The sequence below is a fragment of the Pogona vitticeps genome, chromosome 3 (genome assembly GCF_051106095.1).
Source record: "Pogona vitticeps strain Pit_001003342236 chromosome 3, PviZW2.1, whole genome shotgun sequence".
Classification (NCBI taxonomy): domain Eukaryota; kingdom Metazoa; phylum Chordata; class Lepidosauria; order Squamata; family Agamidae; genus Pogona; species Pogona vitticeps.
In genome coordinates this window covers 232772585-232798431 of record NC_135785.1, presented here as the reverse complement: position 1 = coordinate 232798431, position 25847 = coordinate 232772585, and the positions used below count along the sequence as shown (strand labels likewise).

The following is a 25847-nucleotide window of genomic DNA, read 5'->3' as shown; positions in this document are numbered from 1 at the left end:
TGCTGTATTCTGTTATGCCATGTGAAACAAACAAATAAATCCACTTTCTAGCCTGACCAGAGTCTGAAAATGTTACTTTTTAGATTACATGTGCTGGTGAGTGATATAATGAGACAAGGAATCTGCTCTTTGCATGAGCTCTCCAAGGTGCTGAAGCATATCCTGAACTATAAAGTTCTGACTAGAGATGGGCATTTATTGCAGTTCAGCACTTCGGCATGGTTTAGCAGATCAAGTCCCAGGTGTTGCGCAGGTGCCTTGGATTCCGTGCCCTGCCTCCTTTTGGAAGTGCCCACTCAGAGGATGAGGCGGAGCAGGGAAACCTATGGCATTGCTTCTGACAGGACATCTGTGGAAGGAACTGGGACATGGAATTCAGGATTCTCACATAACACCTGTGTGTCCAATCCACTGAATCATCTCAAAGTGCTGAATCACAGTAAGTGCCCATCTCTAGTACAAAGTACATCTGACAGTGGATTCACTGCCTCATGAAAGTGGAGTTACCATGTTTCACTGGAGCACATAATTCTACCTCTGCCCCATGCTGGCCAAAAAGTTTTGTTCAAAAAATCTTGTGACGTTTGGATGTGTAACCTCTGGTCAGGACATCCTGTGAAACTCAGAATAATCCTTTATTGTACGATACAAATAGCAAATGCTTCTTGGGTTTGATAGATATCTTCCAAAGAATCCGAGAAAAACACACATAAAGGATAAATTGACGTGTTATTTGTAAGGCATAGACAGAACACAAAGCCAAAATATGAAATATTTAAATGTTCCAGCTTAATAAGGTATTCCTCTTCCTTCCTCTAAGTCAAATAGCATTAATAAGAATGGTTTTCCATGCCAATTAAGATGAGTGTCTTCAGACATCAAGACATGGAGATGAGTGTCTTCAGACATCAAGACATGCCATTTTAAAAAAGCAAATGTTGTGGGATTTTTCAGTTTTATACAAAAGTGAAAAGACCAGCTTGTTTTATCAGCAGTATTAGCAATTAAATGTATTCTTTGAACAACAATAAACTTAATATTTTGTGCAAAATCTTTGTGTTTGGGGCAAAGAAACATTATATTATGCAAAACAAAAGGTTTTTGGTTTCTGCTTTTTGCATTTGTTCTGTTGGTAATGATGTTTTTAAATAAACATTAATTAATTAAGCATTAATTAAATTGCAAGAATTTGGTTATACTGCCTGTGTGCTCACTGACTCTGTTGTCCAGGTGTTTGCTATGGATAGAGTAGCTTCAAGGTATGTGATCTTTCTCTTTATGGATTTTTATCTTTAAATCAGACTTGAACTGGACAGCCCTTTAAATGAAGAACAGCTTCAAATGGCCTAACTAATTTATCACAGCATAAGCTTTAATGGATTAGAGGCCACTTCATCATATCTGTGAATTATTATCTCACCATGCAGACATGTATATATAAATAAATAGGGAAGAGCAATGAAATTGAAGTGAGAAGAAAATGAAATCCAGAAAATGCAGTGATAACCAAAAGCATACATTTTAGTAAATGTGCCTTGAAAATACCATAATAATCTTTGTTTTTTTATGCTGCAAAATTCTAAACAAAGCTAAATTAGCTAAAAACTAGAATAGTTTTTAGCTAATTTGCAATTGCTCTATAGGAACAACTATTGGATTGTTGTTAAGATGCTACAAAACTGCTTGCAATGTATGACAGAAGTCTTTGGGGCATTGACAGAAATGCAGGCTATACATCATGCATCTGTCCAGGAGAGGGGTTCTCATTGACTTGGGGGCTTAATTCCCAATACAGCAAGTCTAACTAAAATGTGTTTGGAATGCAGTCCCCTGAGCTCATTTATTCTTCCTGCCTCTTGCTGATTCAGTGCCAGATTGGTACGTAGCACAATGCAGCTATCCCTGTCATCATTCCTATGTCCCAGGGTTAGGCACGATTTTCTTTCATTGGTTTTTAATAGAAAGCAGTTTGTCATGTGTAATAGTGCTTTTTTTAAAAAAAAACTATATCTATCTCATGTTCTGCGGTATGCTAGACAATGAATTAGAGACAATATCTATTCCAGAGTCTCTCTTGTCATGTAGACGTCACAAGCTAATCAATCTTTAGGTTTTGACACTAGGTTTTTTGTGAAATTTGTTCTGGGCCAGTCACAGGGAGAGTTGAATGGATTTGGCAGTGACATATTTCACACTGCCATTGACACCTGGGAAGTGCTGCAACACAGGAAAGGGTTAACCTGTCTCTGTCTATGGCTTGCAGACTGGGAACAAGATCATGAACCAAACTAACAGCTCCACAGGCCAGATCCCAAGATCCGGAAGGGACACGTGTATGGATTTCCAAACTGGTAGCTATGTTAAAGTTTTCCAATAGCATTTTAAAGACTAAGAAAAATATTGTAGTACAGGTAGCCCAGTGTAGCTAGAAATGTTCTGCTCTTGCAAGGTTTCATTTTTATCCTTCATGGGCAAAATGGTGGCTTGCTTTGTTATCTGGGAATATGACAGAAACACTACCCAATAGGCTCTTCTTCATCTGTTGCATTACCTGTATACCTCTGTGAGCAGTGAAGCATCTGGTTAGCCCTGCTGCTGTTCAGGATTTTCCTGCAATAACTTCACTCAAGACACTGTTTACTAAGAACAATCAAGGCAAGAACTGTTCAGATTCCCTGATAAAAGCACAGCAATGCTCCCCTTTCCAGATACTGTAGGCTCAATCAAAAGCTTAGGAAGCTTTATTTTTAAAAGTACAATGAGAGAGTGAGAAAGGTGTGCATATAATAGCACCACAAAAAGCTGCTTCGCCAGGAGCAATTTCCCTTCCATCCATCGCAGAATTGTTCCACACCAGTCTGCAAAAGCAGTAGCTCTACAGCTGGACCTAAGAGGTCCAGCTTGGGCATAAACTGGGGTCAGGCTGGAGCACATTTGCCTGTATCTTGTGTGATAGCTGGGAAACAGTTCACACCAGACCACACTACAAGTGGTCCAAAATGCAAGCTATAAAAATAAATAAATAAATAAATAAATGTCCCTGTGTGATCCTTATGCAGTATTAAAGCTGCAAGACCTCAGACAGAAATTAATCCATTTATATATTTATTATTTATTTCTGAATATTTATCAACAACTTAGATATGACCATTTAAAACTGGTTTATAAAATATAATAATCATATAATAAACAGAATGTATAGAATTAAAATAATAATGATTAAAATCCTGTGACTTAGCTTAGTATGTCACATTAGAGTAGGCCCATTGAATCAGTGATAATTTGTAAGTCAACTCCTCCAAAAGTTCCATTGATTCAAATGGGGTACCTCTAATTGTGACATATTTTAGGACAGTAAATCACACTTAAGAGTTAGGCTTATTGGAATCTATGGCATTTACAAAGCTGTTCACTCACATATCCACTGATGCATTAGGTCTACTCTAGTGTAATTTCCTATGCTAAGCAAAAGGATTCTGGCCAACATTTGCACTGTACATGAAATGGATGGCAGGTAGGAATATGGAAAGGGAGCTTGCATAAACAGGCACGCAATCCTAATCACCATGATTAAAAAATAACTATTTACTTTCCTGTTATGTATTCAAAGGTAATTAAAATGCATACTTTTGCTTGCCATTAAAAAAATCTTAATGCTATAGACATTTAAATAGAGTGCTAAACCAGATGCCTAGTCCATTTTTGGAAATTGCTTTGCATAAAAGGAGTCATGTACATCTTGGTAGCAAATTGCTGGTCATTAACAAGATGCCAACTGAGTTCCAGAGGTGAACCAAGAATGCAACCAGCACCTCATTAATGAGCAGCAACTTGTTGTCAAGATACGCATGGCTTTCATTATGCAAGCATACATCTGCAATAGGGTTTTGGTCATTGTAAATTATAGTTCAGTTCTCCCAAAGCTAGATCCTAGTACTTGCATTTTGCATGGTGTTCAGCTGTTGCTACATGTTGTCTCCCTAAGGCAAGGAACTTCCTGGAGTCTCATTCTCCACCTGTTTGCCACTTGCCTTAGCAACAGAAACACTGCCTATAATGAGAAGAGAGTTCATTTGACAGCTTCTAAAATAACAAAGCAGCATGAATTAATCATCAACTGTATCATACAAAGATTCCCATAGCTATATTAACTTAAGGAACCACCTGATTCTTAATTAATGGCAAAACATATATGGTTTCTCAAATGGATCTGCATTCTGCACGCCGACTGAGCCTCTTATTATTACGCCTTGATGTGTTTTTTTAAGCTCACTTCAGATTTTGGCCCTAAAAACAGCTGAGGTGCGCAAGAAAAGGGGAGGAAACACATAATGTGGCCTAAATGTTTCTTTACTAGATCATAACAAAGTTCCTGGAAATAAGTTTATTGGAAATCAAGGCTGCAATCTTATGTCCACTTACTTGGGAGTATGGCACAGAAAAGTCCATGGGACTTACTTTGTGTGTGTGTGTGTGTGTGTGTGTGTGTGTGTGTGTGTGTGTGTGTGTGTGTGTGTGTGTGTGTGTGTGTGTGTGTGTGTGTGTGTGTGCATTGCAATTTAAAATGACTATAACATTCAGTTGGAAGAGAATAACAATAATTGCAAGGGAGCTTCTTATCTTTATATATCAGTTGAAGCTCTGTTGCTTAACCTTTGGAACAGACTTGTGTCCGAAAAGGCCAAAGACGTGCAGAAGGGGGGAAAGGAGACTGGAACACACACGATTCATTCCTCACCCAGCTACAAAATATCTCTGGGAGGGGAAAAAAAGCCCAGCCTTTTGTTCCATCCACTTCATAAGCTGCTTATCTCTCAGTTTCTTCCACTGTCTCTCCCAACCAAAAGAAGAAAATAATGTCACCTTGATTTTTGCTTCAAATGAAAATACAGGGTGTTCACAGACCGAAAAAAAGGACAGGGCTCCTGTGTCTTTAATGGCTGAAATGGTTTTGTGGGACAGGGAATTTTAGCAGGTGTAGTTTTGTCATAAAAGCTACATTTGTTGAAATTTCCTCTTCCACACAATGATCAGCTGTACAGTACAGAAGTCTGTCCAATTTGACATGTTACCACCTTATGAAACATGCACTGAGATCTCCACAAACCCTGGGAAAGTAGCATAGGTTTTTAAATAAATAAGCAAACGTCTAAACTTTATGAGGATCTGCCTTGTGTGATTCAGCAATATGTGAGGGGAACCTTAGTTAAAAATAAGACAATAACAATTTGACACCTTGTGACTTTTTTGTGTTAGGTGCTTATGAAATGGCAGTAACATCTTTTTAATGAACTGCTCATACAAAATTAGTCCTCTAAATAGATGTTTCTCCATCTGCGTACAGAACAAGCACTGCCTACAATTATTATCCCAAATAACAGCTGTAAAAATTGCTCTGTGGAATTGGCTTTTCAGCCCTTCGGCTTTAATTAGCTATCCATAACAGTGCAATGCTATGTGTGTCTCTTCCTAAGTATATCCTATTAATTTCAATGGGATTTTCTCTCAAATCAGTTTGTCGCTCAAAAAGCAGGGTCCTGTCTGCAGGGATGGGGGACTCAAGTCATGGGAATCACTGTCAATTCAGAATTAAGTCACACCGGTGATTGACTCGGACTCAACTGGGCGGCATATAAGTTAAATAAATAAATAAATAAATAAATAAATAAATAAATAAATAAATAAATAAATAAATAAATAAATAAATAAATAAATAAATAAATAAATAAATAAACAAACAAACAAACAAACAAACAAACAAACAAACAAACAAACCCACCCACCCCTCTTTTTTTACTAGGTAAAAAGGCTTGTTTTTAAGAGGGACTTGGAGTTGGGGCTTGGGACCCAGGACTTGGTACCAAAGATTTGGACTCTAGACTTGGTACCAAAGACTCAGACCCGGAACCAAAGACTGGTCAACAGCCCTGCCCGTCTGCCTTTCTAGCAGTGATCTTTCCACACACAGGGCATATCAGAGGCTGCTTGCATCAGATATCCTGCCAAGGGTTGGGAGAATCAGAACCCATTCGGTTTCCTGCTCTGCAGTGTGCCAAAACACCCTCTGAGGATTTTGGTTCTTTTTCTCATCTCCATGTTTGTTTCTCTTCTAGATTCACTCTTCTCTTTTCTGATTTCTGCACAAACTCTCCCAACACTCACAGCCTCTGCTGTAAGGTTTCTTCTTGGCTCTTCTTCTCAGATGCATTTTGTTGTTCACCTCAACACCAGCAGAACCCAAGACAGCAAGAACCATGTGATATTCCTGTTCCATCATCATTCAGAGATGTCACATTCTGTAACAGAAAAAAATAGCTCATTGTGTAAGCCCATTGCAGCTCAAATGCAAAAGGAGTGAAATTATTTCCTATTATGCTACAGTCACAGTGTAACTTAAGGCCTGCTCAGGGATTCCATCGAAGATTTAATTCTAATCCATCAGCAGAGGAGGCAACTTGTCCGACCCCCTCCATCATAGTTCTAACATATGGAGAGCTAAATTTGAAGATGAGGAAAGTCTCTGCATGTGGAAAAATTCCACACAATCAGGAACCCTGATTTTCCAGTTTTTTTTAATCACATGGAGGGCCTCCATCGATAGAGACTGCCTGCATCTTCCAATTTTGCTCTTCCCACATGAAAGCTAAGATGGAGAAGGGCAGAATAGCTCTCCCTTTGTTCCTGGGTCAGGATTAGCCCTTTTAGTGATCAACCAAATAGGGCAATAGCTGCATCCTCATTACTGGGAAAAAAGAGTAAGTTACATTTGACTTTCATTGGTAAAGTTTACATTTCACACTGTGCTTAGGCTTTGTCCATATTGCACCGGCCACTTTATTTCTGAAAGGGGATTATTTTGGTCACGAACAATAGCAGCTACATTCCTGTTCATCTCCCTGTAAAAATGCACAGTGGTTTGAGGTAAATATACATATGTGTGAGATTAGCTGTCATCTGCCACTGCCCTTCTGAATTTAAAGCAATGACTCACATCTATCCTACCCTTGGCATTACAATTTCACATCACAGCATACAACCATAATTATGTCTGCTACATTGCCTGGGAGGAGGATACAAGAAGCAAAGGCATGAAATGCATAACATGGTGAGTAATGCACAATAGCTACCTAAGTGCATAAAAACAGGAAACTATTCACACAATACTTTGAGACCATCCCAGTCATGTTCTCTTTTTTATCAATCCATTATAATTTCTGTCCAATCTTTTCCATATAGGAAATCAACACATGTAGCTAAAATCAGTATATGCTAAACTCACTACAGACCAGCTTCATTTGCAACACAGAGAACAGCAAAGACAGCTTCTGATACTGTGCTACATTGGAAAAATGGAGTTCTCGGGATTGCCTTGTGTTAATAAGAATAAATGGGCATTGCCATCCCAAGAAAATATAACAATGAGAGAGACTGCCTGAACTGGCACTTTCCACCATCTCTTTTTGGAAGTGTTCTTCATATTTGAGGATTTACTGCAGGTAGGGATATGCAATGGATTTGCACTTGCCGATCTTTCATACAGGCTTGGCCCCATCCGTACTTGCCTGGACTAGATGAACCAATCATAATGTTGGCGCATATTTCAGCAGATGACTGTGGACACATCTGATAAAATATGTCATTGGAAAAGTGCATGTAGAAAAATATATGCATTTCAAATGTTCACACAAACACCACATCTTTAAACAACATAGCAAATGCATGCAAACAACGTAGCTTATTCAGAACATGCACACAAAAACACAGGTTTGGGGAGGAAACCTTTAAAAAGCAGATTGATTTCATCTTGTAAAATATCATAAAAAATGATAGAGACATGGACCAGGTTTGAAAGTAGAAGAGTAAGAAGTCCTCAAGGACTGATTTGGTAGATGTATGCAACTAACTTCTGCAGACACTGACAAAAAGGCATTAACTAGTCTACTTACCAGCCTTCAAACACCACATAGCTCTGCACCTGAACTCTGAAAGTAAGGGGAAATGTGCTGTCAGCAAAAATGACAGGAGGAAGAAGAAGAAGAAGAAACAATTCAGAATAGGGATCTAGTTCTGGCAATTCCTATGAAGGGGGGAATAGCCACCTTCTAGTGCTACAAACTCTCAGTGATGTGAATCACATAGCTTTTCACTCTCAGAAAGAAACTAAGAAAACAAAACAGTCTTCTTTCTTTGTAAGGATATTTCTCTATGCAAGGTTTTGTGTGTCTATTTAAAAAAAAAAGAATTGCCAGAGAGCACAGAATTAATACAAGTTTTATGCAGAATAGCATCTGTCCTGCACAGGATTCACTAAGAAAGGGCAGAAGAATCACCCAGATGAACATGATTGTTCCAATTCCTGCACAGAATGACATCTTTCCTGCACTACATCATTAATTGTGCAGAATCTGGCAACTTCCTACACAGAACTACAGTTGGGGAAAAGGAAATTTCCCAGGAAGCTGGGGAATTTCAGTGATCCAAGAGGAAATTGTGGTGAAAGGTCACAACATAAGACTTGAAAAATCACAGAGAATGAAGAGTTTTGTGAGTCCTCATCACATCCTTACCCCTGTTTCCATTGTTGTCTCTTCCTTCTCATTTCCTCTGATATTCTCTATACCTTCTTACTGATGATATATGGAGTAGAGGGAAGGGAGAAGCTTGCAATCAGTGTGTTGGGGGAGGGGTACTGTGGAGGGAAGGGCAGCCAAGCAGTTGGTGCGGTATTCTGCATCCTGCCACAGGCACCAGATGAGTTTGGACTGCCCCTAGCAGAAAGCCTTGAATCCTGAGTTTTTCCTTGTAGCCAATGGGGAAGACAATTTCTGAAGATTCCTCATTCCCACTGCAATCTCTCTTGTTCTCTTCCAAGCAGCTCCAGAGCAAAAACAGTTCCGTTATTCACTTATTGTTGTGAAAATCTTGTGTCTCATTTGTGGTACCTATACCACTGGGTGAGAATAAATGCCCTGTAGGATAAGTGCAAGTGACTCATTAATAACAGCAGCACTGATAGAAGAGAGAATGGGCTTCAGGAGAACATGGTATTAGGAATGTGGGCTTTAGGAAAACAGCTGGACAAAATTTTTACAGGTAATTCCTCTTTAGCATTTATTCTGACTACGCAAAAGCCTTTGACTGAACACAAAAAATGATCTGAAGCTCAAAATAAAAAAAAAACCTAAGATCATGGCCACTGGTCCTATCACCTCCTGGAAAATAGAAGGGGAAGATATGGAGGCGGTGACAGATTTTACTTTCTTGGCTCCAGGATCACTGCAGATGATAGCAGCAGCCACAAAATTAAAAGACACCTGCTTTTTGGGAGGAAAGCGATGACAAACCTAGACAGCATCTTAAAAAGCAGAGACATCACCTTGCTGACAAAGGTCCGCATCGTCAAAGCTATGGTTTTTCCAGTAGCAATGTATGGAAATGAGAGATAGACCATAAGAAGGCTGACTGCCGAAGAACTGATGGTCCTGAATTGTGGTGCTGGAGGAGACTCTTGAGAGTCCCCTGGACTGCAAGGAGAACAAACCTATCCATTCTGAAGGAAATCAACCCTGAGTGCTCACTGGAAGGCCAGATCCTGAAGCTGAGGCTCCAGTACTTTGGCCATCTGATGAGAAGAGAAGACTCCCTGGAAAAGTCCCTGATGTTGGGAAAGTGTGAAGGCAAGAGGAGAAGGGGACAACAGAGGACGAGATGGTTGGACAGTGTCACTGAAGCTACCAACATGAATTTGACCAAACTCCAGGCAGTGGAAGACAGGAGGGCCTGGCATGCTCTAGTCCATGGTGTCACAAAGAATCAGACATGACTTAACAACTAAACAAAAGTATTTACTCCTTTGCTGCTTGGCTGGGTCATCTGTCACTTGCATCAAAGGAAATCCTAATGCAAGCCTTAGTGTATGCGTGTGCCTCTGTGTTCCTTCAGCTTGCTAATCCCTCACTGAGTCTTTGAATTTATGTTCTACCTTCTTATCTTCCTCTCCTCGATACCCATCTTTTTGTGCCTATAGATCTAACTAATCTATTGCCTACCTGTCTCTTTGGTTTTCTCTTTCCTGTAATGTCACTTTGATTCACCAGTTTATAGTTCAGCTGTCACTATCATTGATCAGGCTAGAAATTTTGAATCTCTATTAACCCCATCAGTTCAGCTTTACAAAAGAATGGTTCTTCACTCTTGGATCTGCACTGTTGATGTCCAAGTACTCATAAACAATGGTTATCAGATATCCATCGCACATCTAAAGAACCTAAGGCACAAGTGGAAGGAGTAGAGGAAGCTTGTTTATCTTCACAGAGAAAATTAGCTGCAGGTTCAATACAGACTGTTGGGTCTATTCTAGGGACTTCTTTGCTATGTCACATTACAAGGACACTAATCAGTCAAGTCCCTTGAGGATTCTCATTCGATCTATAGCGATTTCTTTGTTAGTCAAAGCTTGATGTGAAGTATGCGCTGTATCCATATGCTTACAGCAACAAATTTATAATAATGTGACACTTTCATAGTGTGAAATCTGCCATGTTCAAATTCATGATAACACCACATATGGAAAATGTGGTCTCCAGTTTATATCAAGTATGTGTGATGTCTTATGTCTTTTTTTCAACAAAAGCAATAGGTATAGATGTATGCTCTACTCTTAAAGGTACAATACTCATGGAGGATTTATATCTGATACCTTCCACTGGCTCTGGTTACAAGCCCTTTAACTATCTAATTATCTTAACAATGCAAATGTTCAAAACTCTAACCTGGAAGCAATCATTTTACTACTACTTGTTCTGATAAATCATGGTTTTTGTATCAAATGATTTCTATTGTATTCCTTTGTACTACAGACCCAGAACATTTTCCAACCATTTGTCCCTCGCTTATTATTTTAAATTTTTAATAAAACATGATTGATTAACATTTAAATGCAAACACAAAAGCCTCTATCGACCCACACTTTCACTAATCAATATTTCTAAGAAACCAAAAGTCACAGTTAGTTAGGATGTTGTTGGCTGTAAGCTTACAGCCAACAACATCCCACGTTTATTATCTGACTTTTGTTACTCCAAACCTTTAAATTATGGATTTCTACAATCTAATGTAGAATTAATACTATCGGAATCAACTCTATATTTGCCTTTGCCTTTAGAATAGGCCTGTGGTGACCCCCATCTAAAAGTGGCAATACAGCAATCACTGTAACACTAAGAGTGGCAAAGGCAAAAATTCCACTGTACTGTATTTTAATTCTCCCTCAAAGCTCCTAGGCCTCAACATGATGTCTCTGAAGAATGACACTATACTGTTATGCTGTACAGTGGGCATTATGGGGCAAGACTTCATGTGGGTAGTGAAATCTTTCTGGAATTTAACCTAGACCATACAGACATTATCCAAGATACTGGACCCTATCCCGCAAAAAAAAAAAAAAAATCAGTGTATGTCAGAGCAGACCAACATTCTACAAAGCAATTCTAAAAATGGGAGCAGCCCAAACAAAAAATTATAACTTTGAAACTGGACTTTTGATCACCATTAAATTGGGCACAGGTACAGTATAGCAGACAGTCTGCTTTTACTCTGGGCCATATTTGGGGATGTTTGGACAAAAGGTTTTTGAGTTATGATTTTTTAAAAGTAAAACTGTTTTACACCCCCTATGCAGAAATAAGCAACCCTAAATGTCACCAAATTCAAAGTAGTTCATATAAATTAAAAAGGCAAATATTGCTGATCTTGAAAGACAATGGTTGTTAATATTCAGGCTTTGCTATATAAAGCTTGGCATCCTCTTTCCTGGTGGTAACGCAGCTGTAATATAGTGCAGCAATATCTACAGGTGTCTTGAATCATGGATACAGAAGGAGAATATCCCACATTAATAGCCCAGAGGTGTTTTTTTTTTTTTTGTAGATTTGTATATGGGAATTAAAACTACAAAGACAAGCAACAGTCAGCATCTAAATTCTTCCCATAAAAAAAGACACAGTTATATTACCATTAGAAATGGTACAATTTTATTAAGCTCATTATTTCTATTCTTCACTTGAATTAGGTATAGATTTTAATAGTGGGTACACAGAGAAAAACACCTCATAGTGCTCTGAGAAGTGGAGCCATAGGCATTAACATGGAGTGAAACCTTAGTTGGACTGAAGAGGGTCCTCTTTGAGTCCGAAATCTGAAATTGACCATAATCACAAATGAAAATCATCACAAACAACACCAGAGATGGATTCCTTTTGAATTTACTGAGACGTTGTCCCCTCGCACACGTATACATACAGATTGCACCTCATATGCTGGTGATGCTGCCACAACACTGTCTCACAGTTTTGAATAGAGCACTCAGGGTCATCCCTACTATACAGCAGAGTGAGGAAGCTGATTCAAAGTGAAGAGTTGGTGTGTTGTAAAAGGACAACAAATCATTAGCTATTTTCTTTGCTATTAGAAATTTCACTGTCAGACTTAGGTAATGATGATGCAGTTTGATGGGGGGAAGCATTTGCTTTTCTGCATCAGGTGGCAAAATGTCTTCAACTGGTGCACATTTCCATATTAATTGTGTAAAGGGAGAGACATTATCTCAGAAATGGGATGGAGCAGATGTAGTTCCAAGGTCTGTGTGCAGAACAATATTACTAATTTAACAGTTCATGTAGCAAGGGGCAGACAAATAAGTGCCTGAGATCCCGGATAGTCACTGCCTATCAGAACAGACAACGGTGGCAGAAGTAGACAAATAGTCTGATTTGGGATTAGTCAACTGTCTAATTTACTGTATTTGAATCATCATCATCTTAAAACTGCAGAGCTAGAATGGACTCTACAGATCATTGAGTCCAGCCCCTTTTAAGGAGGCACAGTAGGGAACTGAAGTCCCAATTTCTGACTCCACAGACAGAGATCTAAACCAGTGGTTCTTAACCTTGGGTTACTCAGGTGTTTTTGAACTGCAACTCCCAGAAACCCCAGCCAGCACAGCTGGTGGTGAAGGCTTCTGGGAGTTGCAGTCCAAAAACACCTGAGTAACCTAAGGTTAAGAACCACTGGTCTAAACCACTGAGCTCTGGAGGAATTACCATGCTCTTTCTGTTTACTACTAATGCTCTTTAAGAATAGCACTATTTCATAAAAGCATCACCAAATTATGATCATCATTAACATACCAGTCTTGTACCCCTCAAATACCTATTTGTCCATCTCTCATTCAATCTAACTACATGTCTAAAAATACAGCACATTTGACAGTGCTAAATTCACCGAATATTTCTGATAGAAAAAAAATAGTGGCCTCTATGAAGTCAAACATCACAAACACAAAATGGAGCAGAACTAATATATTTACTGTACTATTCTGCCTTATTATTCCTCAGAGACATATGACTTTAACAGGTTTATTTATGGTACTTGACAAGATAAATATTCTTTTGTCCTTGCCATTCAAATAAACTGGAGCAGGGTGAAATTCATCAAGCCCTTGTCAGACGGTCTTATCACTGACTTTATAACTTAAAAGTGGGATGGAGATATTTCACTATAAAGTTCTAGTCATATCAAAATGCTCTTATTGGCACATTACTTTGTACATTTCTGGCCTTCATTTCAGAACAATGAAGGGAGAAAACTGTTCCAGATTTTCCATCTCAGATCAACTGAACCTCAATACATATCTGAGAAAGGTATGGATGGTTCGGCGTACTATTTTATAGAACACTTTTAGGAATTCTTGATTCAAATCCTGCAAATCCTAACTTTAATTTAAAAAAAAAACACAAAGTCAATATCACACCTCAGGCTGTATTTCACCATCTCCAGTGTTTGGCAAAGTGCAACACAAAGCATATATGATATCTGCCTTTCTGGCCTGGCCATCAAACAGTTCCCTTTCCTCTTTTCCAGTCATACATGTGAAGTGAATGGAACTCTGTTGACTTTATAGAGAAAGGGAGACTGTATAAACCCACAGACTAGGGAACATTAGGCCCTCCAGACACTGTTGGACTCTAGTGCTTAGATGGTAGCAGAAGTTCATCAATATCTGATAGAGCAAAGGTTTACCATCCCTTGCCATAGATGTTGTTTTTCCCATGGTCTATGCCAGGGATGGTGAACCCTTTTGAGCTCGAGTGCCCGAACTGCAAACAAAATCAACTTATTTCAAAGTGCCAACACTACAATTAAAACCAGAATACTGAGGTTTTAGTTCAGAAAAAACAACTGCCCCTGCACTGCAAGGGTTCAATGCTTGTGTGTGTTTTTTTCTATTGGCAGTATTAAAAAAGAAATACTTACCAATCCCCTATTGGGCTAGACCAGTAATGGTCACCATTGCAACCCTCTGCTGGACCACTGCACCAGCAGAGGGAGTGCCAAAATCCGGTATTTCTTGATGGTGACTTATGGCTCACGAACCCACAGAGAGGGCTCTGTGTGCCAGCTGTGGCACGCATGCCATAGGTTCGCCATTGCTGGTCTATATCCTGTGGGCTGGTTTGCTTCTTTGTTCGTTGCTTGCATAATCCTTTCATTTATACAGTGGTGCCTCACTTAGCAATGTTAATCCGTGCAGCAAAAATCGCTGCTAAGCGATAACATCGCTAAGCGATTTTTAAAAGCCCATAGAAACACATTAAAACGTGTTTAATGCTTTCCTATGGGCTAAAAACTAACCTTAAAGTGAAGATCCTCCATTGCAGCGGCCATTTTCGGTGCCTCTAAAGCGAGGCAACACAGCGGGTGGCCATTTTGTTTTCCGGCGGCCATTTTGGAACAGCTGATCAGCTGGCCGAAAATGGGGGCTTTGCGATGATCACTTCCCCGCGATCATCGCAAAGCAAATTTTCCCCATAGGAAACATCGCAAAGCGATCGCTTTTGCGATCGCAAAAACAGCATCGCTAAGCGATTTCTTCATTAAACGGAGCGATCACTAAGCAAGGCACCACTGTACATTTATATTCCACTTTGTAGTGGGGGGAAATCAATGGTTAATATTAGTTGAAGTAATTTACATCCCTCTTTGTAATGAGCTATGATGGGACATGGTGGCGTTGTGGGCTAAACCGCAGAAGCCTGTGCTGCAGGGTCAGAAGACCAGCAGTCGTAAGATCGAATCCAGGCAACAGAGTGAGCTCCTGTCGCTTTGTCCCAGCTCCTCGCCAACCTATCAGTTCAAAAGCATGTAAATGCAAGTAGATAAATAGGTACCACTTTGGTGGGAAAGTAAAACGGCGCTCCCTAGTCATGCTGGCCACGTTACAACGGAAACTGTCTTCGGACAGGCGCTGGCTCTATGGCTTGAAAAATGGGATGAGCACCGCCCCCTAGAGTCGGACACAACTGGACTAAAAATGTCAAGGGGAACCTTTATGATGAACTCAAAACATATCATATGAAAAAAGTTAATCACTAAGTACAATGAACACAATTTTAAAAATCAATAAATTCCCCTTCTACTCTTCTGATTTTTTTACTACTTCTGCAGAGAGTTAAGACAACTCATTTGAGAAAAGCATATGGCTTGTGATCAGGGTTCATTAAACAAAGAGCTCCGGTGAGAACACATACCTAGAACTTCAGCCAATGAATATCGTATTCAGCTCCCTCATAGGCGCACATACGCACATCTGTGACAGCATCCACATATTCTGAGGATGCGATCACAGATGACACTCAAAATTTATGTTATGCCAGATGCATTTAAAATATGGAAGAGACCAGAGAGGATTCAAATCATAGAAGTGGTGGCTGGGAGGGCATGCATGCTAAACCCTTCTTCCCCATATGCTTTCCACCTTGAAAATATTTCTTCCATCTGGTTGTATTGTCTGCATTCACTTAGAATTATAAAACTGCACAGCATCATAGATAATATCTTCTGGCATTAAATATTCCTCTATGTTAAGCAGCATGGCGTATAACAGAATTGACTAGAGATGCCAGATTCAAATGCCTATTTTGCTATGAAGTGCAGTCAGTAGCCTTATATACGTAGGCCAGCCATGATTTTTCATTTTTGAAGTTCCTCAGAGGGGCTGTGGTGAAGATAAAATGGGACAATCTGATGGTGCTGCCCTGAACTCCCCGGCAACAGAATGAGATACGTATCTCATAAGTATCTATACAAATAACTCCTGGTGTCGACCACACTTTTAGGATATTACCTTTAGAGAACTAGATGTCAACTTGCACTGTAACACTATTTTCCTCCATATTTTCCCTTCCAAAATATTAGTCACACCTCAGTAGCAGGGTGAATTGCAAAGGTTGTCAAAAGCAATGATGAAATATGCTGGACAATTTTACTTAATGAGTGTTTAGCATAAATAAATAAATAAATAAATAAATAAATAAATAAATAAATAAATAAATAAATAAATAAATAAATAAATAAATAAATAAATGAATGAATGAATGAATGAATGAATGAATGAATGAATGAATGAATGAATAAATAAATAAATAAATAAATAAATAAATAAATAAATAAATAAATAAATAAAACATATCTGTTTCTACCGCCTTGAGTCCTTTTGGGGAGAACGTCAGGGTAAATATATTTTAAATATATAAATCAATACATTTTTCTGACCTGTGATATTACTGTTTTATGTGCCTATGAGGTACTTTCTCATATTGCCCCCTGGAATTACTGTACCCAGAATACGTTATGCCAAAAAGCCATCTGAAAACTGACATGCGAAAAAGAAAAAGAAAAAAAGACACCTAGAAACAAAGAGGAACTTTAAGATCTATTGGAACCTGAATAGGAAAATGACAATGGCTAGAATTCTGATGCTTATTTACACATTTTCGAAGGCAAACAATGCAATATTCTGTTACTTCTAGCTGGCAATTAACATTGTTGGGATTTGGGAGGGGGCTTGGTTCATAAGAATCCCAGTGGAAACTTGCTAATTTCCATTTGCATGCCTAATTATGCAACAAGATTTCAGCCATTCATTCAACAATAGGCTCTTTGTTGGGTGATCTGGTGATCACAAAGCCCAATTCCACCACAAACTATTATGAAGTGTAAAGTAGTTAGAATTAAAGAACATTTTTTTTAAAAAAAAAATTCTACACTTGCACCAAAGCATATGACTTGATAGTTGTTGTAATTTCCCCCCAGTCAGCATTTATTTTAACAATAGTTTCAGTCAATCTGAGGGTCCATTATTAGAGAACATGTGTGCATGTACTTACAAAACAGTCTGTTCAGTAGGAATGCTGACTTTATACATGCAGACCATTTCACAATCTAAGCCAGAGAAGAACTTCTGGAATACATGGCTTTTGAGTGGTAAGCCAAACAAGACTTTTGAGCTGGGCAAATGAATATTCCAAAGTAGATAACAGTCTCCTTTCATCATACATCTATTCGAAAAGCATTGGCAGTATGCTCTCAGAGCAATTTTTCCAAAGAGGCAAAGATTTCCATATCATACATCTAAGCTGTAAGTCCATCTAAAAGACACAGTCATGCCATCATGTAGTAACACAGTGCCAAAACCAAATGGCTGATACTAGGCAACTGGGATTTTATTTACTGTAGGGCCTCTAATGGCTCCTAAAAGATTTCTTAATTTTTAATAAGTTTCATTTTATTTTAAAGTAAGAAAATGAGTGGGGCTTCCTGAACTTCAATGAACACTTTTCAGATTGAAGTTTTAAATTACTGAGTACACTACCGGCTTTAAACTGAAGTGAATATCTATTCATTATTTATAACCACTTATAAATTTTAAGTAATCCACTGAGTCATTATCTAACACTTGCTCTTCATGGTCTGAAATACATTTGCAGCATACATGCACGCACATGCATACATGTACATGTGCATGCACACATACAAATATGTTTTGTCTCAGTAGAGCTCTGTGAGCTTACTTGCATCAAGCTACTGCCAAACCAAAGGTTGTATTTCATCTACATTGCTTCTCATTTCTTTTGGTAAACCACCAGATGGCTTACCTTGAGGACTGATAGATACCAATTTATAGCTTCTTCCTGAGATGTAGCAGTGAAGTAATTAAACTGTTTTGTTTATAGATGCAAATCTAAAAGGTTTCCTCAGGGATAGTTGAAACAGTGCCAAAGGAAAGTAGGTCTATAAGCTGTCCTTATTTTAACAGTATGGAATGACAACTGTCCTTACCTTTAAATCAAAAATACTTGTGAAGGCCAACAATTTTCTGCTGGAAAGCAGCTGTCCCTACACTCAGACTCTCAAATGACTGGATTGGAGGCATCGCCAGTTATAAGGAATTAAAGGAACATCAGTCCAACAGCATTTGGAAGGCCAAAAATTACTTGTCCTCCCAATAGATTCTGGCCTATGGGAGTATCTATCTTCAGCAAAAGTAGCAATTATTCTAGTGGTTCAGGTGTCTATGAATGCAAGCCTTGATTTCTCTCAGTTTAAGAGAGAGCCATAGTTGTGTTCTTTCATTTTCATTAGGGCCTAAGGCACTGAATTTGCTGGCGACTTACAAAACACGCAGAGAAGTTCCTGTATTCTTGCTTTGATGGGCAAAAGCCTGACCTGTGCTAAGATTTGCATGCTGGAAGATAACTTTTTGGAGCACCAGCCTAGAATCCTGTCAGAAGGCCAGGAGATTTAACAATCAGAAGGATTGGTGACAGGGGATACATTTATAGGCCACTAATTAAAAAAAAAAAAAAATCATGCAGAATGTAAGCTTTTGTGGGTGAATCACATGATCAGAGGGACTGTTGACATCATCTCCAGGACTCGGCCAATCCCGAGGGTACTGCTGCTGCTGCCTTGGGAACCCAATCCCACTCACTTGGGTCTTTGTGACCTCACAGGGCCCCACCTCTCTGCTGGCAGATAAAAGGGGCTTGCTGGGCAGGGTAAGAGACCAGAATGGAGGCCAGGGGCCAGAGGGCAGTCAGGCAGATACAGCGGCAGTGGCCTCAGTGGACCCAGCCCTTCTGCCCAAGGCAAGTTCTCTCCTGAAAGCAGATGAACTTGCTAAGTGGGCTGGCGAGTTAACAGCTTGAGGCTGGCGGAGATCCGTGGCTTGAAGCTGGCGGATGTCAGCGATGGACCGGGGGGGGGGAGTTAGTGGACGTTGGCAGACAGAAGCTGGTGGAATTTACCTGTGAAAGCTGAGGTCGCAAGGCAAAGGCCAGCAGAGGTTGGCGAATGAAGCCAGGAGATGTTAGTCTCCTGAAACCAGCTGGCGGAAGCTTGGTGGATATCAGTGGATGGAAGCCCGGGCCTGTCTGTGAATGGCTGGTGCAGTTAAGGTGTGTGCGTGTTGGGGGGATGGCTGGTGTGTGTGTGTGTGTGTGAGAGAGAGAGAGAGAGGGAGGGAGAGGGAGGGAGAGAGGAGAGAGAGAAAGAGAGAGAGAGAATGGGCTGGCTGGCGTTCCGTGGCCATGTCGCCGGAGCATGAGTGTGGCCGAAGCATTCAGGAGCTGGTGGGGGCTCGCTTCAGAAGTGGAGTGGAAGAATTGAACGGGGTGGAAGCCAGTCGATGTTCGCAGGTGGAAGTTTGGGATGAAGTTGCCAGAACATTGGTCGTTGGATACGCCTGGGTTGAAGCCGGTTGACAGCAGTGGATGAGCTCACCTCCTTAATTGTTTTTTTCTCTCTCTTTCCCTTGCAGGGCCCAAAGCTTCCTCTTCCCCAGGGAGAAGCGAGGGACCAGAAGGCAGGGTCCTGCTGGAGCTGAACCAGGCTGTTGTCTCTGCTGAGGATAACCATTTAGCCTCTTTTCCAAAATCAATAAAAGAATTTTTCTGGAATGGTTTTGAAGTGTTGTCTTGTTTGGCAGGGGCTGTCACAGGATTATCTTCCCCATCCCCTCATTATATCTGGGCCCCAATACCTGGGTGGGTCTTTATCAAGTCATAGTGTAGGGCTTTGTGATTTCACAGGAATTGAGAACATAATATTTCTCCATGTATGTGTGAGGGAGTGAGCTAGGCATTGTGTGTTCCCTGTCTGAGCTCCTAAGCAAATATATTATTCCTCGTATTGGACAGACACAGGAAGTCAGTGAGCCCTTTTACTGGTGCCATTCGGAGAGGGTTGGAGTTGGGTACCCAAACACTATGGCCACCGCATAACAATAAACGTGACTCGCTCTTTCCCTTCCACCACGACTCCTCACATTTGTTTGCCTGGCCTGGAGATTCAGGGGAGCCCAGCCATTTCCAGCTCATTCTCTGAGACCTGGCAAGCCTCATCTTCATCATCAATACCATAAGCACTACATGGACAGCTCCTTGCAGAGTACAAGTGGGGATAAAATACGCCACTTCAAAGAAGCTTCCAGTCCAACCTCTCACGCCAGTGCCACAACCGAGGAAATGGAGATGGGCAATGATTATTTGGAGATTAGTGTACATTAAAATTCATGTGGATCCATGCCATGGATAGATGGCAAAAATACACCGGTACTGCAAAATCCGCTGCTTGAGGGCAGTGGCTTCTTCTAAGCGCCGAGTGTATTGATGGTGAGCCTTTTTGAGCCCAAGTTCCCAAACTGCAACACAAAATCAACTTATTTGTTTCAATTTGTTTGTTTGTTTGTTTGTTTGATGCAGAAATTCCAAGTGGTGCAGAATATGGCAGCCAGACTCCTTAGTGGTGTGAGAAAATACCATCATAACTCTCCTACTCTGGCCGCTTTGCATTGGCTGCCCATTCGGTTCCACATTGACTTCAAAGTTTTAATGCTCACGTATAAAGCCCTAAACGGTTTAGGGCCTTGATACTTGGCAGAACGCCTACTCCCACCAAAATCTAACTGTATCACCCAATCGAGTCAGGAGGTGAGACTGAGGAGCCTGACGCCGAGGGAGGCCCAGAAGGAAAAAACAAGAAACCGGGCTTTCTCGGTGGTGGCTCCCCGCCTTTGGAATAATCTTCCTCCGGAGATTTGTGCAGCCCCTTCACTGGGCATTTTTTAAAATCAATTGAAAACTTGGATGTTTACGCAGGCCTTCCCTCCAGTTAATACCTGATTCTCTCTTTTTTTCCTTTCTTTCTTTTTTCTGGTATTTTTTTCTTTTCATCTTGAATAACTTGTATATTGATGTATAAATATTTTGTTATATTTTATATGTTTTGTTTGTATGTTGGAAGCTGCCTAGAGTGGTCGTTCGACTAGATAGGCGGGGTATAAATACAATAAATAAATAAAATAAAGTGCCAATACTGCAATTAAAACCCAAACGCTGAGGTTTTAGTTTAGAAAAAACAACTGCTCCTGCATTACAAGGGTTAAATGCTTGGTGTCCCCCCCCCCGTGGGCGGTATTAACAAATAAATACTTACCAGTCCTCCAATCCCCCATTGGGCTAAACTGATAACCGTCACCACTGCACTCCTCCGCTTGACCACTGCACCAGCAGACAAGAGTGATGAAATCCAGGATCGGAGGACTGGTAATTATTTCTCTATGGCAACTTATGGATCGTGTGCCCACAGAGGGGGCTGTGTGTGCCAGCTGTGGCACACGTGCCATAGGTTTGCCATCATTGCTCTAAAATAAAAGGATGTATGTTATGATGAAACAGTGATTAAACAGAAGGGAAAGTAAAACTAAACACCCCAATTTGTATTATGAGTTGCATATTGCATAGAGTTTGGGCTACTTGCTCTTTGTACTCTCTGGGCTGTTCACAGTTTATTTATGTAGACTATACATTGCACACATACCCCAAGTACTGCAGTTTAACCACTGCACCACAAGGCCCTTTCCTATGAGATAAATGGAGAGATCTAAAGTTACTGTCTACCTTGCTCCCTCCATCACAGTGAATGGGTGCAGAAAATGAAGCACAGAATACATTTTGAGAAGAGATTAATTAAGAATTGCACAAGGTAGGTAAATTTTGTTTTAGACTTCTGACATATATGGAATTATTTTGCAAAGGCTTGAAAAGTACACATATTATATTTGCCATTTATTTGCTTCCCACTTGTTCACCCATAGTACTTAATGCCTCAGATTTCATTCATCTTTCTATCCATTCTGTGTGGTACACCTCTGATACACCTACTTTACAGATGAGGAACTGCCATAAAGAAAGGAAAAGAACAGGAATTTCAGTTTCAGTTTACTTTAGGCCAAAACATCACAGCCTCCACATGAAGGATGGGTGGGAATTTCATTCCAATTACCTTTTGATCAGAATATACCTACATGTTAAAGGGTACTAGGACTAATTCCTAAGGTACTAGGACTATTTCCCAGTTTTTACCTGTCTCTAACACATTAATCAATCAGCCAGAAACAGAGAGATCCAATAGATATTTGTTTATTTTCAGCTGGAAGCAAGCAAATAGGCGCAAACTTCACACGCAGAAAACATGCAGAGAAGAAGTGCGCCCTCTTATTACAGAGTACACATTTTATAAGTTCAACCTAGAAAGGAGGGAGGCAAAAGGGTGTGGAGAAGGAGGGGGGAAAGAAGGCTACCGGTGCCTAGGCAATGGGCCATAATTCATCCTTCCTGGGTTCCATGTTAGACACCGAAATCTCTTATCAATTCAAGGACAAACTCTTCGTTAGACCAATTACTTACAAGCAATGGAATGTAGGCGGCCTCTGTCCTTCATGTTTTTGTCTACTAAGCAGAAACCTAATCATGCAAGCAGCAAGATGGCTACGGTTAAGCTAAGACATACATATGTTGTATGTATTAACTGGACCCCTTCATCATGAAAGTCAAAGACAGCAAAACTGAAGGAGGTGTCCATCTCTCCTCCCAGTATTTTGGACTACAATTCCCATCATAAAGACTCAGTATGGCAGGAGTTGTAGTTCATTATATCTAGAGGCCGGGAGGTTAGAAGGCTGCTGAGATTATTGTATTACATTTTGTCTTCCAGCTGTTTGAGTTTTAAATCAAATCTGTCCAAATATTTTCAAAGCCCAGACATGATTGCAAATCATGCCACTAAAGCAATTACTTATTTGTCCCTGAGCATCTTCCTTAATAAAGTAACCAGATACAAAAATTACTAGCAAAAAAGCAAAGCAAAAATAGTGAAAGCATTTATTTGCCAGTCTGCAGTTTTGATATTTGTTTGCTATTCATCATAGCATCTCCATACTTCATACAAGGCTTCTGGAAGGTTTGAGCTTTAGTTCTTCTTGGTGTCTCTGCCTGCCCTTTACGTTTATGCCCTGCACAGAGCATTTTCCTCACATTTATGGGTATACTCACTTTGCTTCTTGATATTACATCTAAGGTACTCTTAGTCATGCCTGGAGGAAGCAGAAATGAGGACTATCACAGCATTTTGGAAACTCAAATAAACCGATGGAAAATTGCTGCCCTCCTTCTTTTTTTAAACACTTATTTTCTCAAGTGGACTCCTGTTATGTAACTTGGGGAACTTCTCCTCTCACAGTTAAACCACATTTTGGAGCAATGTTGGTCCAAAATGTTTTGTTGCCTGAAGCACAGCAGCAAATGATGCCTCCTCCCCTCGAAATTATGCTGCACACGATCCGGAACCAAATAAGTCTGGGACTTCAGCAGAAAATCCAAGTGTCTCTCCCACTCTCTAACAGTACAAATAACAAATTAAAAAACTAGCATTTTTCCACATTTTCATGATATTCAAAATCTGCCTCATTCTTCCTAATGATAAGGCCAAATAGAGGGAAAATAGTCACTGCTAAAGGAGACATTCTTGGGTGTTTTTTTTTTTTACATGCCTTCAAGTTTTTTTTTTTTTTTGACTTATCCTATTAACTACTGACTTCCAAAAAGTCCCATCGTTAAAACCCCTGCTCAAGTCCTGCAAACTCAGATCTTCAAAAAGAAATATGTCTTCCTTCATGGAATCAATCTGTCTCATACTTGATCCTCCCCCCTTCCTGCTGCTTTCAACTTTGTCCAGTATTATTATTTTTTCCAGTGAGTCTTTGTCTTTTTGTAATATGCTCACAGTATAATAAATTCACATTGCTCATTTTTGCTTCTAGAAAGATTTTAAGCTTGATTTGATGTAACACTCACATACTCACTTACTTGTCTTTCTGCCAATCCATTATATTTATAAATCTTTCCTCCAGCACCACGATTTAAACATGGGACTTCCCTTAAAGTTAGTGTAGAAGTTTGGTTACTGGAGTGAGAAAGCTCGATCATATCATCCCTACTCTAATTTGCCTGCACTGGTTACCAGTTCACTTTTGTGCTAGGTTCAAGGTTCTAGTTTTAACATATAAAGCCCTAATGGTTTGGGATCTTGCTACTAGTCTGAATGTCTTCTGCATAATTTGTCTGCCCATCTGACTCGGTCCTCACAGACCTCGTGCCTGCACGTACTGACACCCCCAAGAAACCCAGAAAACATAAACTAGAAACCAGGCTTTCTCAGCCACGGCATGCCACTTGTGGAATTCTCTCCCACAGGAGTTACAGCAGGTATAACTCTTCACCTTTAAAAAGCACCCGAAAACAGAGTTGTTTAGGGATGTTTTTCAAGAGGTTCCCCCAATTAATTGGGGACAGTGGAGGAAGAAGGAGAGGAATGTTTCATTGTTTGTTCTGAAAATTTTATCTGCCACTATTTTTGTTTGTGCATTTATTTCCATGATAGTTCAGTGTTTTAGAGCAATCATAATTTATGTGTCTTTCTTTGTTGTATACCACCCAGAGTAGTGATTTGCTAGATGGGCACTATATAAAGAAAGAAAATAAAAGAAAAAAGAATACACCACAGTGCCTCATCATTCACCACCACCATCACCACTGTAGCCAAGAGTTGCTATCATTTCAAAAGACAGAAGATCTGATCACATCTTGGTGTTCTTATCTAGCTTTTGCTTGATCATATTAGGAGGGGGAATGGTAGATATTTTCACTGAACAACCACAGTATGTGCCAGTTAGGACTTGAGACTGACCTAGCTGCCTAAGGAAGGAAAAGAATTTTGTTGGACTCACAGTTCTTCTTGCAAGTATCCATTTAATACCTCCTGAGACTTGTTGTAAGACAATGTACATCTTGCCTTGGCAATTCACACATTAGCACGGCTTGGGATGTGCTTCCGATAAATAAAATATGCCCAATCCCTGCATAAATTTAAAAAATGGTAATGGCTAGGAATGTATGCACTGGGGAAATATGCATAAATTACTTTATGGCAAGATGCACAGAAAAGCCCATACATTAGAGAACAACATATGGACATCCAGAAAAATCCATTGGAAAAACACATTGAAACATTCATACAGGAATATAATAAGAAAATCTCTCTACCTGATAGGAACAAAGGATGAGAAGAGAATACAGAATGGACTTGGAAACTTTGAGAGTTTTTCAGTTCTCTATGCCTGCCAGGAAGAGAGAAATTAATGCTACCTTTTTAAATAAAAAAATATGATGAGAAAGTCTGAGAAACCAAATAGTGGAAACGCCCTAGGATAAACACTTTTCTATTTTATACTGAATTGAGGTCATCATCTTGTCAATTCAAGGCAGGGACTCTCCATAGGAATCAGTACTGTATACTAGAGTGAATGTCGCTTTCCATATGATTCTGGCCAACCAGAATGTTCAACATTAGCCCTGTTATGTGCCCGGCTATCTTTGGAGCCATAGATGTGGCACCCAGATTATGGAACATCCTCCCTAGAATGTGCAATAGCCTCCCTCTCTTGTAAGTTTTGAGAACTTAACTTTCACCACGTTTTGTATTTACTGATACTATGTCTGCCCCCATCTACTGCATATACATTTTCAGAAAAAGAAAGGGAGGAGGAGTTGTAGTGTCCCAGCACACTTCACATTTTTAGATATATAATGAATATATTTTATGTGTACATT

At 39.9% G+C, this 25847-nt stretch overlaps 1 long non-coding RNA gene across 1 annotated transcript in view; it reads right to left on the bottom strand.

The window, feature by feature from the left end:
• Positions 1-362: 362 nt before the first annotated feature.
• Positions 363-25847, bottom strand: part of LOC144588025 (uncharacterized) — a 54650-nt gene continuing 29165 nt past the window's right edge. The window contains exon 2 of the long non-coding RNA XR_013543329.1: positions 363-6296. This is a non-coding gene — a long non-coding RNA (uncharacterized LOC144588025). The remainder of the gene's footprint in view (positions 6297-25847) is intronic.